General features: G+C 42.8%; 1 long non-coding RNA gene across 1 annotated transcript; it reads right to left on the bottom strand.

Annotated features, from left to right (window-relative positions):
* Nucleotides 1-2,502: 2,502 nt before the first annotated feature.
* Nucleotides 2,503-13,595, bottom strand: LOC126487956 (uncharacterized). Its single transcript, XR_007588533.1, has 3 exons — nt 13,446-13,595; nt 3,116-3,207; nt 2,503-2,738 (listed from the first exon to the last, which is right to left on the bottom strand). It is a non-coding gene; the product is annotated as an uncharacterized lncRNA (long non-coding RNA).
* Between the last annotated feature and the right edge of the window lie 4,580 nt (nt 13,596-18,175).

Genomic DNA, 18,175 nt, shown 5'->3' with positions numbered 1-18,175 from the left:
GGACTCATATATTTCAATGTTTGTGCTCAAGTGCTAGAGTGTTTGGGAAGGAGTAGGGGGTATGGTTTTGTTGGAGGAGGTGTCGAACTGGGGGGGTGGGTTTTAAGGTTTGAAAACTCCACGCCAGGCCTAGTCTCTTGTTCTCTGCTTCCAACTTTCTAGTCAGCTACTGTCCCACTGACCTGCAAGCAAACTCTGATGAAATGTTTTCTTTTCTTCATTCTTGGTCACTGTGTCTCTTCACAACAATAAAACAGTAACTAAGACAGTTAGCCGGTGATACTAATTAAATAAGCTCATATGTCTTATTCTTAGGCCTGCATTTCCCACAGTGTAGTTTCCTTTAGATTGAGGCATCATGGCTGCAATTCCTGGATAACATAACCCACAAGGGACTTTTTTTTTAACACATTGTTATTCTTGCCTATTGACAGATGAGGACAGAATCTTTGAGAAGAGCAACATTCCAGGTTAAGCTAACTAATGAAAGAGGAGAATGCATTTTGCTTGGGCTAGAGGTTTGGGCCTTTAGGTTTTGTTTCAGTTTTTCTGGGTTAAGGTATTGCTATGTAGCCCAGGCCAGCCTCAGTAATTCTTCTTCCTCAGCCTCTTAAATTCTGGGATTACAAGTGTGTGTCAACATGCCTGCTTCTTGGAAAATGGGTTTTAAAATACCCTCTATTTTTGTTCCTGTTCATGAGGGCTGGACCATAAAACGGATTGGCAGGCAAAGAGAAAGTGATTAGGATCTTTGGAAGAAGGCTACAAGATGAAGTCACTGGCACCCCCACACCGTTTTCCAATGGTGGGGTGGGAGAGAAAGAAAGAAGTTATGTTTATTAAGCAGCAAATGCAAACTAGGAGCTTCGTTTATTCCATTAAATCATAGTTTCAGGCTATGAGATTGGGGTTAATGGTTTCATCTTGAAGATAGCAAGTGAGCTGAGGACTGATGAGTGACCCATTGGAGAGGTGAAGGTGACTGCTGAAAGTTATCAAGAAAGCCCCGGACCCACCCAAAACAGAATTATCTCGATCCAGCCTGACTATTCGGTTGTCCTCAAGTCATCTGGGACTAGATCATCCCAAAGAGCTTGGAAACAAGGTGCATTCCAGGCCAGAGCAGACCAGAAATTCTGGTCACTGGGGCCCAGGAATGTGCACTTCAGCAACTAACCCAAACATTGGTGAGGAAGCTGGCCCAGAGAGAAACTTAGGAAGCACATCTTCCTCAGGAGCCCCCAGCAGCTGCTCATAAGTGGATCTCTTTAATAAATAAAGCTTGAGAGGCCGGGGTGCACAGAAGCTCCTTCTCTTCTGTGTATGACCCTTGATTCCCCCACTCCCAGTGACTAGAGCTGCACTTAAACACACAAAGAGAGCTCCCCACTAGGCCCTATTTAGGAGGTGGAGAAATACTTTCTCTAGAGGTGGCAGTTCTGCTCAGAGCTAAGATATGAAAAAAAATGAACAAGAGTATTGGGACAAATTTGAGCTAATAGAATCTCAGCCTGGACAATGAAACTGCTACTTAAATTGTGTGTGAGGGGGCTGGGAGGGCGAGATAGGTTTACTATAATTCTCCTAATATCTTCCTGAATACCTAGGTGCCAACTGCAGTTTCACCTAACAGAGAGTGCCATCTAGTGGAGTATGACATCTCTCCTGGGTGCTGATGTCCTATTTCTGAGCTCCTTAGCTGGATCTCCAAAGTGGAAAGAAACATATAAAAACAAATACAAGATAGGGGTTTTGGAGCAGCCTACCTGCAGGAAGTTTGCCTGCTGGATGGGTAGAGGAGCTAAGGCAGGTGTGGGAGGGGCCCAGAGTTTTGCCCTCGTATGGAGGGCCTAGAGAGTAATGGTATCTGGTCTTTTCGTCCTCTTCGTAAATTTGTAGCCTGTGTTTCAGAGTTCCTCTGAGGTTGCAGGGGGGCAGGGAGTATAAGAGTTTGGGGGCAGAGTGGGATCGATGGGATGGGGGTATTGCAGCAGCCTACCTGCAGGAAACTTGCCTGCCGGTTGGCTGGAGAAGCCTCTGAATGTGCGTGACAGTTGTATAGTTGTATGTCTGGGGCAGACTGCAGTGGCACCAGGATTTATCTCTACTGCTTGTACTGGCTTTTTGGGAACCCATTTTCTGTGGATGGATAGCTTTCTCAGCCTAGATATAGTAAGGAGGGCCTTGGACCCTCCCCAAAGTAATGTGCCTTACCCTCTCTGAGGAGTGGATGGGCATGGGGTGGGAATAGGTGGAAGGAATGGCAGGGGAGGGAGGGAGAACTGGGATTGGTATGCAAAATTGGTATGGTTTGTTTACTTTTGAAATAAAGAAACGAAAAATAAGAAAAAAGGAGAAAAATGTATAATCACCTTCTTTAAATATATTTGTGGCTATCATTTTTACATACCCCATGTATTTATGCAGCAACATGTCAGGTGTGTGTTAAGCATTGTTTACTAGTAGAAGGGCCACATAAAAATAAGAGCACAGAGTATCAAATCTGCTTCCACCACTGTATTTGTTACTTTTTTTATTTCTGTAACAAAATACCCAACAAAAGGAAGGAGGGAAGGAAGAAAGGAAGGAAGGAAGGAAGGAAGGAAGGAAGGAAGGAAGGAAGGAAGGAAGGAAGGGAGGGAGGGAGGGTTTCTTTTGGCCAGCAGATCCAGAGAGCAGTCCATAGTGGTGGAGAGACCATGCAAACTGGAGCTGGAAGGCAGCTGGTCACATGGTATCTATAATCAAGAATGAGAGCTTGATGAATGTTGGTGCTCAAATAACTTTTTTTTTAAAGAACCCACATGATGTCCACTATTAGGGTGGTTCATCCACTTCAGTTATCCCAATCTAGAAATTTCTTCATAAATATGCCAAGAAACAAGGCTCCTAAATGATTCTAGATGCTGACAAGTTGAAAATCAATATAAACCATCACAAGCCTTTATGCCCATTGCTTTTTCCTTAATGTCTCAAGATGAGACTAGTTATATATGACCTTCTGGGAAAATCTACGCAGATGAGGTAACTAGATGAGCAGGCTTCTTTACACTGCAATATATTCTCCTGTTTTCATAAAATGTAGCCCCTATTTGAGTAATAAGAGAATACATACCCCTTCTTCACCTCTCTTGTAAGTCCCTTCATGGTCTTCCCTCTTTCCCCTGAGTAGTCATGTTGGCAGCTTCCCAGATCCCCCAAAGGCACCTGAGAGCACAGAAATCCCATTATACCTGAACCTCCTTTAGTTCGGCTTGTTGTGATTTGGCTTGATTGGGATTTTTGCATCAGCGGAGAGCTCGCATTAGGAAATATTCCTAATATCTGGAGGTCCCACCAAGATAGGGTGGCCTTGCCACACATCGAAAGCACCATAGTCCACAATCTGAGCTGTCCATGCCAGGCTAAAACATGCTCCCAGACTACAGCAGCTGTGTCTTGGTGAGTCCCTTTTTCTTGTCTATGCTATAGGGTTTTGGGGGACCTATTCATATTTACTTTTATCAATTATCAGACTCTTGTGGAAGATGCGGCCCTCTCCAAGAGTCTCAGCAGCTAGGCCGGGCCTACCTGAGGTGAATTTTATTTGTTTTAGGGATGCTTAGCAGTCAATTTTCACGACCCCGCTTAGGCCTAAGAGCTACTTTGGCAGACACGCTGTAATAGACTTAGGCCATGCAGTTGGGCATAGACTTTAAAATGGGCACTTGCAGTTCAAAGGCAGATCTGCTGCTGCCCCTGGGATGCCTCTTAAAGCTTACCATCCTCTGGGACCTAGAAAATTTTTGTCACCATAGGGACAAATGGGCAGAGCTTACATAGGTCCATGTTTTTTGGGCTCTGAACTCTTGCCCTTCCCTCAGTAGCCAGTATCTTGCAGCACCAGCCTTGGTTGCTAGGACTGCGATGCCTAAAATTCCCAGGACTTCCACAATTCTAGCTGGACCATGCAGCCAGAGGCACTGGCCCCTCACCCACTCCCTCAAACCCACACTACCCACCCCCTCCTGTGGAGCAACATTCTCCACATCCCTCTCTTTCCCTGTCCTTGCCTACCCCCTCTTTTCTAATCTGGAAGTTCAAGGTCAACTTCCACCTTCCCCACCTCCCCCCCCTTCTACCACAGCTCCCCACCCTTTGTACCCCCTCTATACACTGGGCTAGCCCCTTCCAACCCTCCCCAGTTTCCTCCCATACCAGATCCCACCATAGCTCCGCCCTTCTCTGCCATCTCCGGGAGATGGTGGGAGTCGCTAGCATTATGAAAGTCCATGTTCCCTTTTCTCTTCCAGATCTCTCTCAGATAGAAAAGTGCCTAGGTTCCTTTTCTATTAATCCTTCTGCTTATAGTAAAGAGTTTCATTACAGAGGTGAAACATTATGGTTCGTTGCCTCATTCAGGGTATGGGAATGGCTTCAGAAAAATAAAGTAGTTAATTTTAAAAATCCAGCCATTCGCCAGGCGGTGGTGGCACATGCCTTTAATCCCAGCACTTAGGAGGCAGAGGCAGGCAGATCTCTGTGAGTTCAAGACCAGCCTGGTCTACAAGAGCTAGTTCCAGGACAGGCTCCAAAACCACAGAGAAACCCTGTCTCGAAAAAGAAAAAAAAAATCCAGCCATTCAAGCTCAGGATTTAGCAACTGCCTTAAGGCTACAGGAAGGGGGACAAGGGAAGCCAACCACAAGGCTCTACCCTGATGGAGCCCAGCCTAAGTCAACCTCACAGGCAAGCTGTTCCAAGTGTGGCCAAAATGGCCACATGGCACAATATTGCACTATGCCTCCTAAGAGGCCAAGTCCTATCTGCCAGCAACCTGGACACTGGAAATCACAATGCCCGTATGCAGGCTTGTCCTCTATGCCACACCATGGAGGTCCGGCCTTACCAACATGGGCAAGTGAAACTGTGTCAGCCTTTGAACTTCTCAGCCTTGCAGAGGATTGACACTGCCCAGACTTGGTATATCCTGTAACCCTATCCAAGCCTAGGGTAAAGCTGCAGGTAGCACATAAGTTCATTACTTTTATTTTGGACATGGGAGCTACCTATTCTGTTCTAACATCTCACTCAGGCCTTACGTTCCCCTCACCAATTTCAGTTATGGGAGTAGAGGGGAACCTGTTCCTCCCTAATTAAAACTTTGCCACTGTCCTACAAGAATGTAGGACAAGTTTTCTATCATTCTTTCTTAGTGATACCTGCTTGCCCAGTACCTTTTCTGGGTTGAGATATCCTTGGCTAACTTCTAGGTCTCTCAAACTTCAATGGACAGAACCTCACATGACACCTGTCTTCTCACCTCCCCCAAGGAACAGATGCCTGGCATCTCTGGGATGACAGTACACAGGATGCCTTTCCAGCCATACCTCTCACTGAGCGTGGACCCACCAACAGCTCTCCCCTTCCCCACATCATTTCATGCCCACAGGAAGTAGCTGGACTTGAGTCTTTCTAAAGAGAGCCTGAATGTTAGTCACAATATCACCTCAGCTTCCTGTCACCCCTTATACAAACAGTCTGGAAGGTATGTCCCAGTCTCTGGCCTCCATCTTTGGAGGCCCCACCCCTGTGCCCACCAAACCTTGACCACTCCCCTAGTCTGTTTAAACTGCTCCCTGGAGAGTCCCTTCCTGGTCTTCCCTCTTTCCCCCAGGTGGTCATGTTGGCAGCTTCCTGGTTCCCCCTCAGGGGCCACCCAAGAGCAGAGAAATACCATTAAACCTGGACCTCCTTTAATTCAGCTTGTTGTGATTTGGCTTGATTGGGATTTTTGCGTTGGCAGAGAGCTCGCATTAGGAAATATTCCTAACATCTCTCTCTTCATCCACTTTGTATCTCTCATCTTTCTGTCCTAACCAATATCCTTCTTCTCCCACAGCTAGTTATCCACCGTCTATAAAAGGTGCATTTCAAACTTGCTTTGATTTCATAGTTTGAGAATTAGCCATCCATTCCCCTTGCTTGACTGTCAGTTTATAAAAAAAATAATGCTGAATAGGTTGAAAACTTTCCAGAAAGGTAATTGAGTCAAAGCTGATGCTAAGCACACTTGCTAACACACACACACACAATGTACTTCTGCATATATGTCTGCTCATGTATGCTTGTATGTATGTGCCTACTGTTCAGATATTATAAATATTGATAAGGTCAACCCACCTTGTACATGTGTTAGTTGTGGGGCAAAATTAGATAGCCTATTAAAATATCCAGTACAGGGTTTGATTATCTACCAAATGCTTTGTTAAGTATTAATGATTAATTTTATTCTTTTGCTTTGGGTTTATGATCAAATTAGTCACCTCAAGAGGTAAATACCATAAGGTGAATTTTTAAAGTTTGTTTTCTTTTAGAAAACTGGGCCTGGGAAGATTTTTACTAATAATTTGTACTGTATACAAAATGTAATATAGTATATTGATACATTATATAAACTCTAAATTTATATTTTTTAAGATTTTGCTTTTATTTTATGTGTATGGGAGTTTTGCTTGTATGTATATAGATGACATTAGATTTCCTGAAACTAGAGCTACAGTATCAAAACCCAGGTCCTTTGCAAGAGTAGAAATTATTTTTAATTGCTGAGTCATCTCTCCAGTCCCTAAATTCCAAATTTAAAAGACATCAATCACTTAGCTCTTCTATTTGATATATATTGTTTTCTACTGTTGCTGTTTTGTTTTTAAGACATAGTCTCACTGTATAGCCCTGACTAGCCTGGAAATATGTAGACCAGGCTGTCCTTGAACTCAGAAATCTGCTTTCCTTTGCCTCCCAAGTACTGGGTTTAAATGTGTGTGCCACCACACTTGGCTCAATACATGTTATTTTCTGTTGCTTTGCTTTTGGTTTTTAGATTTTTAAGTATAGCTCTGGCTGTCCTGGAACTCACTCTGTAGACCAGATTGGCCTCAAATTTGGAGATCTGCCTGCCTCTGCCTCCAGAGTGCTAGGATTAAAGGCATGCACCACCACTGCCCAGTTCTCAAAATATATTCTTAAGCATGTTTTGATCAGTCTTGCTTTTAGTTCTGCCAGATACCCAGAGATTATCTCTGCAAACTTTTTTTCTTAAATACATTTTTTTTCATTTTCCATAACCTTCCATCTACCATAAAACCAACCACTTCCTGCTGAAAGCTTATCTGAGGAAAGTCCCTTTTTCTTGATCCAAGGTCCCAGATTTCTTTAGTTCTCCTGGTTCCTGTGACAAAAATAAGGGGGAGGGGAGAGGAGGAGGAAGAGGAGTGGAAGGAGGAAGAGGAGGAGGAAGATATAAAAGTGTGAAGTAGTGCCAAATGTTGGTTTGCAAAAACACGATGAAGATTCCTTACTCTTAAGAATGAGAAATGAAATACTAAGCAAGAAACATATACTAAAAAAATGAGAACTGACTATCTTATTCTTCTTTTGCTCTCCCATTTCCTAATCTTTTCTCTTCACTGTTCTATGTGTGCTTATGTTCTTCCAGATGTAGCCTTTTCTCTTAGCTTCATCTAAAATGCGATATTGAGGGGCATCGTGTCAGGGTTTGCATGCACAAAAATACAAAGCAATTTCATCCAAGAAGGTGATAAGCAAGCTTTGCATCCTTTGAGGTGGTGCTGGCAACCGTGCTTGTGCCAAGTTTAATCTCAATGAAGCTTATCTGGTTCTTTAGAATTGTGCTTAGCACATTGAGGTTTTCCACATTGTTAGAATTTGAGGGAGCTGCTTACTCACGCCTCCCTCTAGATGAACACTTCATTCTGGGGACAGGTAAAGAGTATTCTTTGAAAGCTCTTCTTGATCATGAGAATAGGAGCTCTAGTCTGGGTGCAGAGCTGACATTCCAATGAGTCCAGGTCAATCAATCTCCTGTCCGAGAAACCACCCCTAGAAGCTGTGTTCACCTAAAACCATGCCAATGCAATAGAATAATTAATTATTTGGAGTAGAGGCCTGACTCATTTATTGAGGTTCTCACTATTGAATTTTTCTTGCTCCAAGACAAGACAAAAAGGAGGCCTGACTTCTTAATCGGTTTGAAGAGAAAATAAGAAGAAGGACTTGTAAGAAATTAAATATGAGTCCTTTCTATCAAATACTACAAAACTTGTCTTTAGGACAATGTATTTATCTTCCTCACCTTGTAAGACTATAATGCAAATTTTTCATTCCCACCCCGCCCCCACTGCACCAGTAAAACTTTTGTTTACACAAAGGCAGCCTGCTGCATTCCAAGATTCCTAGATTCCTGGAGCAGTGACCCTTTTCCCCACCTGGGAGTGGTGACCCCTTTCCCCTCCCTCCTACATTTTCTGTGCATTAATTCTCCCCAGACTTTCCTATCCAATAGGAATGTGAGGTCAGATGCCAGCCAATGAGGAAAAGCCAGATCCCCGCCCCCAAAGTTAAAGTAAAACCAAGTGTTCCTGCTCACAGCCCACAAATCACAATCCCAGAGAACCTAGACAACAATGAGGATCCTAAGAGAGACATATATGGATCTAATCTACATGGGAAGTAGAAAAAGACAAGATCTCCTGAGTAAATTGGAAGCATGGGGACCTTGAGGGAGGGTGGAAGGGGAGGGGAGAGGCAAGGAGGGGAGCAGAGAAAAATGTAGAGCTCAATAAAATCAATTTTAAAAAAAGAATGAGGTTTTGCCTTGACCAGAAAAAAAAGTTAGTATTCTTTAAATTTGAAAGACCACTTGGAAATGTCATCTTGCGAATCTCCAATCTGTCCACTCAATTGAGATGACCCACAACTCAGTCATGCGTGGAAAAGGAGAAATGCAAGCCTTCCATACAGAGCAAAGGCTCCAGATTCTCAGGCTTATTTAGGGCAGCAGAAGCAGAGACAAGGCACTCTCCTTCTGGGAAGGCTGCCCCAGGAGAGTTGCAGCCAGGGGATTGTTGAGAAAACGTTGAGAGGACCATTTCCCTATTGTCACCCACCGAACAAGACGCTCCACCTCTTATGAGAAGCATAATACGGAGGAGGGGACAATCAGGGAGAAGTACCCATCCTTCCTCATGGGCATTGGGGTTGAAATAAAGAGAAAACTCCCTCTGAATCACATTTCCGATTCAATAATACATTTACAACCAAGTTGTTGCGGTGGGATAAGACATTTTTGTGCATTCCATGGTATCTAGCAGTATCCCTCCCTCCCCAAATTTTGACAACTCAGACAATATCAAACGTCACCTCGGGAACACACCAAAACTTCTACTGCCAACAACTGGATAGGCACAGGGTAGGGAAGAAGAGGAGGGAGTGAGAAAAACTGAGCTCTGAATTGTTCTCATCTCCCATGCTTTGTGGATGAGCCTAGTAAGGAGGCTAAAGAGAAGGGATTGGAGGCTGGAGGAATCCCAGGAAAACAGAAGCTAAGAGAGTAAGGGATACACACAGGCAGACACTGACAATGAAGATGTGAGCGGTAGCATGTTCATTTTATCTAGAGAAATGGAAGCTACTGGTGACCCAAAAAAAGGTCTCTTCATAGAAAGGGGAAATTAAAGTCCAGCTGGAGAATGAGTAGGAGGCGTGGAAACTGAGACTGGGTGTTAGTGGGTTCCTTGGGCTTTAATATGGTCCTTGGAGAACAGCATCAGAATTTAGAAACAGATTCCCAAACCTAAAGTCACAATCTGCCTCAAGTTTCACACGAGCCTGAAGTTCCCAGGTGATTCCGAAACACATTAGATGTTGGAAAAGTCAACTAATGGGCAATTTTGAAAATCTGTTTAGTTTAGGGGAGGAAAGAAGCTGCCCTTACCCAATGGGTTTGCTACACGCGAGTGCCTTAAATGTGCCGCTCTCTGCAGATTTAAAAGGCTCACATACGGCTGAACACGTTGGCTCTGTAAAAAGGAAAATGTGTGATTTACGAGCTCAGACATCAGAATTCGGATTGCATTTCTATTTTTGAGATGCTGGCTAGATGTATTTTTTATAATTTTATTAAAGTCTCAAAGATACTCATTAGTTGATACTTTTATTTTGACAATAAATGCCTACAAAAAATGCAAACACATTTGAAATTATGACCATCACAGTGGCGTCTCCTCCTGGTGAGTGCAAAGTCAATAAGCACAAGAAGAAGATAAAAGAGTGGAGAAAGGGCATCATTCCCTGATAATGGAAGCACCAGGATTTTATTCAGGGAGCATATAATATTCATATAAGAAAGCACACGGAGGCCAGCACCTTCCTGGACATGCTCAGTTTAAGATGTGCATTGCAAAGCATGCTCAGTTTAAGGTCATAGTTGAAGAAGGAATGAGGGTAGGTGTATTAGTGGGTGTGCTTGGCTTAAGATATAAAGAAATACATAGAAGAGAAGTGGGAAGTACACTTGAAAGCATTGGCACAGGAGACCACTTCCTAAATATAATCCCAGCAGCACACACACTGAGAAAAAAAACAATTAATAAATGGGACCTCCTGAAACAAAAAAGTTTCTGTAAAGCAAAGGACATGGTCAACAAGACAAAATGACAGCCGACAAAATGGGAAAAGATCTTCACCAACCCCACATGGGACAGAGGGCTGATCTCCAAAATATACACAGAACTCAAGAAATTGGTCATCAAAAGAACAAATAATCCAATAAAAAATGGGGTACAGACCTAAAAAGAGAACTCTCAACAGAGGAATCTTAAATGACTGAAAGACACTTAAGGAAATGTTCAACATCCTTAGCCATCAGAGAAATGCAAATCAAAACAACTCTGAGATTCCATCTTACACCTGTAAGAATGGCCAAAATCAAAAACACTGATAACAAATTATGCTAGAGAGGTTGTGGGGTAAAGGGAACACTTCTTCATTGCTGGTGGAAATGCAAGCTGGTACAGCCCCTTTGGATGTCAGTGTGGCGATTTCTCAAAAAATTAGGAAACAATCTTCCTCAAGACATAGCAATACCACTTTTGGGTATATATCCAAACGATGCTCAATCATCCCACAAGGACATGTGCACAACTATGTTCATAGCAGCTTTGTTTGTCATAGCCAGAACCTGGAAACAACCTAAATGCTCCTCTACCAAAGAATGGATAAGGAAAATGTGGTACATTTACACAATAGAGTACCACACAGCAGAAAAAAATAATGACATCTTAAAATTTGCAGGCAAACGGATGGATCTAGAAAACATCATATTGAGTGAGGTAACCCAGACCCAGAAAGACAAATATCATATGTACTCACTCATAAGTGGCTTTTAGACATAAAGCAAAGAAAACCAGCCTACAATTCACAATCCCAGAGAACATAGACAACAATGAGAACCCTAAGAGAGACATACATGGATCTAATCTACATGGAAAGTAGAAAAAGACAAGATCTCTTGAATAAATTGGGAGCATGGGGACCTTGAGGGAGGGCAGAAGTGGGGGGGAGAGGATGGGAAGGGAACAGAGAAAATGTAGAGCTCAATAAAATAAAAAGATATGGAGAAATAAAACCATAGAGTACACATTCAAAAGGTTAAAAGATAGAAGACAAGAACACTTTGAGGCATGATTAGCTGCAGTATAAAGACAATAGACATAAATACCACTGGGCATGTTCACCATTCTTCCCCCCACCAAAAAAAAAAAAAAGATTTTAGGAGAAAGCAAATGGACACACACACCCTGAAAGTACATGCATTTGCCCCTATAAGGGTTGCTCCCTTACCTAGCCACTAACAACTCTTTGGCATTCATGAAAATAGAATACTGAGCCTGACATAGTGCCACAAAGCCTTGTAATTCTAGCATTTGGCAAACAAGGGCTAGAGGATCACAAGTTCCATACCAAGCAAGATCCTGTTTCATAGAGGGAAGGGGGGAAAAAGAGGAGGGTGGTCATTATAGCTTATTGTGCATTGTAAATGTGTATTTTATTTTAAGTGTATGGGTGTTTTGCTTGTATGTATGTATGTATGTATGTGCACCACCGCTCCAGTTTCTGGTACATCCAGTCTGAATTCATTATTTCATCTACTGTTCCATACAACGGTGGGAATGCAGCTGACCTCTGTTGATCTCCATTTGTGCTTTTCAATCTTTTTTAAACCCAGGTAAGCACACAAGTGGCAGAGAACTTTGTCCCACCAATAACAAAGGTTACAGCCACAGGGAGTTTTAGGATGTAGATAAAGCTGCAACATTCAAGCAAGGGGTATTTCTTTATTGTGAGAATCCCAGTAAACCTCAGCCAAAATTTCTCCATTTTTTTTCTTTTTTGCAGTAACTCTTTTTTCTTTTTTTATTTTCGAGAGAGCCTTTCTCTGTATAGCCCTGGCTGTCCTGGAACTCACTCTATAGACCAGGCTGGCCTCGAACTCACAGAGATCACCTGCCTCTGTCTCCCGAGTGCTGGGATTAAAGGCGTGCACCACCACCCGGCTTACAGTAATTCTTAAATTTGTCTGCACCTTGAAATTACCCAGATAGGAAAAAGAAAAAAGAAAAAAGAAAAGAAACCAACAAAGCACGTCTGCATCCCGTGCACTATACGAGCTCCCATTTAGTTGGCTCAAATGACTTTCTGCTTTGGATTTCAAAGTGTGAGGTGGACTCCTATCAGCAGGCAAAGAGGAGAAAGACGCACCACTTCCCGATCCATCAGTCTTTTTGCAGAAGGTTTCCAACGCAAACAGTCATCAGAATCACCTGGGAGGCCTAAGGATGGCACTCAATGGAAAAGCTCGAGGCCCTGGTTTTGACCCTCCACGCTAGAATAAAAGCATCACCTATTAAAATTCAGATTTCTGTTTGCAGTGGAAGGAATCTGGAGATGAAACCCGGGTATTTGCACCTCTAATGAACTGGGGCTAGTCCAATCATTCTCAACCTGTGGGCAGCGACCCACCAGCGTGAGGAACTGTACTAAAGGGTCACAGCACTAGGACGGTTGAGAGCCACTGGCCAGAGGATGCTTTTAGTACACAGTTTACTTTGTCTGGTGGTTCTTAGAGTTCCCTGGTGGAGAAATCCTCCCTAGGCACATTGCTAGATCATGCTGTCGTGTCCATGGACTAATATCTCTGAATGTGACTTTTATTGTCTATATTTTAAATAATATTTTTTTTTTTTAAAAAAAGCCCTACCCAGATGATCTTGATCCAAGCGGCCAGAGAAGACAGAGCCGCAGCTGGTTAAGATGTCCCAAATATTGGGTGGGGAGCGCCATCTGGTGGCAGAATGATTATTAGTTCTTTCTCGGCAGAGTTTTCCAGTCATTTCTGACCAGGGTACATTGCAGCACTTCCGGAATTATAAACTTGAAAAGAATTATTAACTTGAAAAGGAGAACTAGACTGGAAGAGGAAAGAAAAACATGCCGAAAGAAGGGAAACGGGGGTCCTAGAAAGTGTGAGGCCTTAAACAAAGGAAAAGCTTGAAGAGAATGAAAACAGAGAGAAACGTCCCCATCCCAAATCGCCGTTTTCATACCATGTCCATATCATGTCCGGGGTCTCTAACCTGCTCTTGCACTTTCCAGACTCTTAGTGTGTTTGAAATCATTCACCAGCCCCAGGATCTTCCCATGCCTCTTCAGCTTCTGATACTGGCCTTTCCAGGCAGGCAGTCTTTCCCAGAGTATACAAGCACTTCCTCAAATACCCCACCCCCACCCCCACCCTACAGCAAAATGTCTTCTGTCACCATCTTCCCCAGCGTCTGACAGAAACCAGATGTTTCCACCCTCTCCAACCCCCCCCCCCACACTTCCTTCCCACCCTCTTGTCTGGCTTCCTTCCCAACCCTTGAGAAGAGTCAGCCTTTCCGGCATTCATACCACACGGGTCATTCTAATCTCCTCACTTGGAAACTGGCTCTGCCTTTGCTTCATCTGTTGGGGAATCAGTCTTTTCCTCGGTGTCGCCTTCCCCTCTTCGGAGGAACATCCTTGTTTCCCAATTAGCTTCCTTCTAATGTGGTGTGCCATTTCAAAATGGAGATGACACACTGATGCTGGTCAAGAAGCGATGCGTGAAATAAAATGCTACACCCATATCAATGTATCATTCTTAATTAACTATTTTTTAAAATCAGATTATTATCCCAGCACTCAAGAGGTTAAAACATAAGGATTATGAGTCTGAAGCCAGCCTAGGCTCTAGACAGACATCTTGTTTCAAAACAAAACAACCCACCCAAAACTCCTAAATAAATTAATTAAATTTAAAAATATAGAAAACAAATCTTTATCTAAAACAGAAGTATTAAACATTCAAAAATGTTAGAAAATAGCACATTTTAAAACGCTTCTTTATTTTTGCTGTGTATGTAGAGGCAGCCAGTTCTCTGCTTCTGTAGTGTGTATTCTGGGGATCTAACTCAAGCTGTTAGGCTTGGTGGCAAGTGCCTTTACCTACCAAGCCACATCCCTGACCCCTGTGATCCATTTTCCCAAAAGAATTTTGTATGCAGTTATATGACAATATACACATAGGAAAAAATCTGAAGAACAAACATCCATTCTTGTGTTTAAATGCTTGGCACCACATGGGAATGATGTTATAATATAGATGCATAATGATATAATTATATGTATGTGATTATATTATAATTATATTAGATATATAATATAAATTCTACCAATGCCATCCTCTGTATCTCCATTTCATTTTACTAACTGACGATTGTGTAAGACTGACTTGGATACATGCAATATTCCTTGGTCTCAGAAGTTTTACAGTCTTGCTGGACATAGTGGTACACATATGCCTATGATCCCAGCACTCAGGAAGCCGAGGAATAAGGATTGAACATTTAAGGCTAGTCAGGACTATAAAGTGAGTTTGAAGCCAGCCTGACCTGCAAAGAACCCTTATCTCAAAATAAAATAAAGTAGGTGTGTGTATTTGTGCAAACATGTGCATGCACACTAACACACACACACACACACACACACCTGTAACTGTGCATATTTGTGTGTATGTAAGTGGATGCTAGAGGTCAGCCTCAGATTTTGTTTCTCAGAACCAACCGATTTGTAATTGGAGACAGGGTCTCTCATTGGCCTGGAGCTCGCTGATTAAGTTAGGGTGGTTGGCCAGCAAGTCCCAGGGACCCAGGATATTACAGGTGCATACTACCATGGCCAGTTATTTAAATGGGCCCCAGGGGTCAATCTCAGGTCTTTGTGCTTACACTTACTTTTTTGAGCCATCATCTCCCCAGCCCTCCAAAATGTTTTACGATATGCTCTAGAATGTCAGGTGGACCCACAAAAGAGAATCTAGAGCAGGCAGTGAGAAGCCCAAGAGAGCATTCAGTTGAAGTCCCAGCTTTGCAGCTAAGCATAGGCAAATTACTGGTTCTCATCAAGCCGGCTTGTCTCGTTCTGAAAATGAGATTCTAATAACAAGAAAAGAAGCATGTGAGCTGTGAAAGGGAAGAGTCACAGGTGGCTGGGTACCTGGCACAGTGGATACCATTAATCTCTACCTGGGACCAATGAGTGATCTATAGGCACTTGGAGATAGAATTCAAAGAGTCCATATTCACTAGAAAAAGACAGTAACATCAATAGCACTGTGACAGACTGTGCCCTAAATGCTCATGGCCCGAGACACTCATGGGATCACAGAATGTGAGTCCTTGTCATTTACAAAGTTAGGGTCAAGTGGAAGTCTCCAGCATAAGAAATAAAGATAAGGCCAAAACTTAGAGGAGCATGGAACATGGGTAGCCACAAGAACTGAGATTCTGGAGTACTGAGAGGAATGGTTAGGAAGACATTAGCTCTCCATGGCAGAGAAAGTTGACGACCAGCTCACAAGTCCATTCATTTGGCAGTGTGTGCGTTGCAACAGTAGTGATCTGGGTAGCACCTTAGAAGGTACCACATAGTTTGGTGGTGACTAGAAAGAGCTACCACATCTGCCACCTGATGTGGGATGTCCTATTGTATATGTGTTGCTTTGATTGGATAATGAGGAACGCTGTTTCAGTCAATAGCTTAGGTGTATTCCTACATAGCTCTTATATCTTAAATTAACCCGTCTATTAATCTGTGTATTGTGGCTTACCTGAAAGGTTCCGGTGGCGTCTTTCTTTTTCAGCAGCTACATGGCATCTCCTTGACTCTGCCTTCTCCCTCTTTATATCTCTGTTTGGATTTTTTGCCTGACTTCACTCTGCTGAGCCACTGGCTGGAACAGCTTTATTCATTATCCAATAAAAGCAACATACAGAAGGACATCCCACATCGTCTGTCATGTTATGTCCTTGTTTAACCTACAACCAGACTTGATTTTCTACCTTCATACTGTCAAGACTGCTCTCTTGACTGTCGTGGGTGAAATTCTCTTTGTCAGTTAGACGTCTTCTGCAGTTTCTTGTACTCCTTGGCATTATTGCCTTATTATATGATGGTTAAAAGCACAAACTCAGGAGCCAGGGTAACCCAACTTTTCTTTACAAGTTTCTTCCTGTAAAAAATGGAAATAGCCATAGCTATCCATAACAGCTTCTCCTTTTTAATTTCTCTTTTTTTCCCTCTCTATTCTAGAAGCATCTACTGAGCCAGCAGGGCTGCATATAATGGGTTAAATGCACAGCACTTGCCTTCATGGAGAAATAAAAGTGATTTTCACTGTTTGATCAGTGAGTGCTAAGAGTTTGAAAGGAGAAAGTAGAGGATGACTAGACCTTTGAGATTTTAAAACAGGAGGCTCTATTAAGCCAGGAGTAAGGCGGGTCCAAACAAGTTGTGGCATCATGAAGCAGTTGCAAAACACAGCCACATCACAGTGCTCAGTCTTGGTTTGTCTTCTTCCCTGGGTTTCTCTGGCTGGCTGTTTTGACAGTTCTGCTCCCATAACTTTGATTCATCAATAAATTTTCAGGGCTGGAACGGTAGCTCAGTTGGTAGAACACTTGCTTATCATACATAAAAGTGTTGGGTTTGACCTCTAGCACCACATAAGCCAGGAGTGGTGGTCCATGCCTATATCATTGTACTTGGGAGAAGAAAACAAGAGAATCAGAAGGTCAAGAGGACATCCTTAGCCACACAGTGAGTTTGAAGCTATATGGGTCTACCTGAGACACTACATTTTTAAAAGTGCATTTTGTGGGGTTGAGGATTTATCTCAGTCATAGAGCACCTGCCTAGTAAGAGCCAGGCCCTCATTTTGGGGCTGGATAAATGGTTCTGTGGTAAAGAGCGCTTGTTGCTCTTGCAGAGGCCCTAGATTTAGTTTCCATACCCCACATAGTACTTCAAAGCCATCTGTATCTCCAGATCTAGGGGATCTGACCTCTGAGGGCACCAGGCACACGTGTGGTGCACATACATGTAGTGTAGTCAAAATACTCAAATACATAAAAATAAGATAAATATATGAAAAATAATAAAAAGTTCCTTTTCATGGAGTTATTATTACATGCCAGAGCCCATGGCAAGAATGGAGAGGCTTTTCTCCTTTTTGACCATTGCTTTCTCCACATGGCACCAGTACACACACTTTCTACCTTGGTGATTCTGGGAAAATCTGTCCCCTCTTTGTATTGATCCTTTTTGGTTTGCTTTGCTTTGTTTTTTTTGAAACAGGGCCTCATGTTACCCAGGTTGACCATAGCCTCACCATGTAGCCAAGGATGAACTTGAACTTGGATCCTCCTTCCAAGTTCATGATTGCAGGTATGCACCTCTGTGCCTAGCTCACACGATGATTTTTGTTGCTGTTATTTGTTGTAAGCGAGGAAATTCACATTTTATTATACATATGCTTGCATTATACATACACACATTCATAGTGGCTACATTTCTCAGTCTCAGTCTGCAAAATCATCTGTTTTATCTTATTTTGATTTCTGTGAGTGTATTCTTTTTAAAAACATAATTCTTTATTGATTCTTTAGAAATTTCACAGCATGCAACCAATCCCGCGCACCACCTAGTCCCTCCATATCTGCCCCTCACACCTGCAGTATGCTCCTTCAAATTAATTAAAAGCAAAACACAACAACCAAAAGAATTAAAAACCCACCTTGCTCCTCTATTTTTCCAACCCCTCTTCATTTATCCTAGTTGGCATGGGGAGCTGTGGCATGTCACACAGTATACCCCTTTTCTTCAATAGGCCACACCTCAAAATGTTCACTGCAATGAGTCATTGGTCTGTTTCAAAGTCTCTGGTTTCTAGTACACCATCATCACTGAGCTGGGC

This window comes from Alexandromys fortis, unplaced genomic scaffold, assembly GCF_014885135.2.
Source record: "Alexandromys fortis isolate MF-2015 unplaced genomic scaffold, M_Fortis_MF-2015_v1.1 scaffold_192, whole genome shotgun sequence".
Taxonomy (NCBI): Eukaryota; Metazoa; Chordata; class Mammalia; order Rodentia; family Cricetidae; genus Alexandromys; species Alexandromys fortis.
The sequence above is the reverse complement of the archived record's forward strand: the minus strand, read 5'-3'. Positions and strand labels throughout refer to the sequence as shown.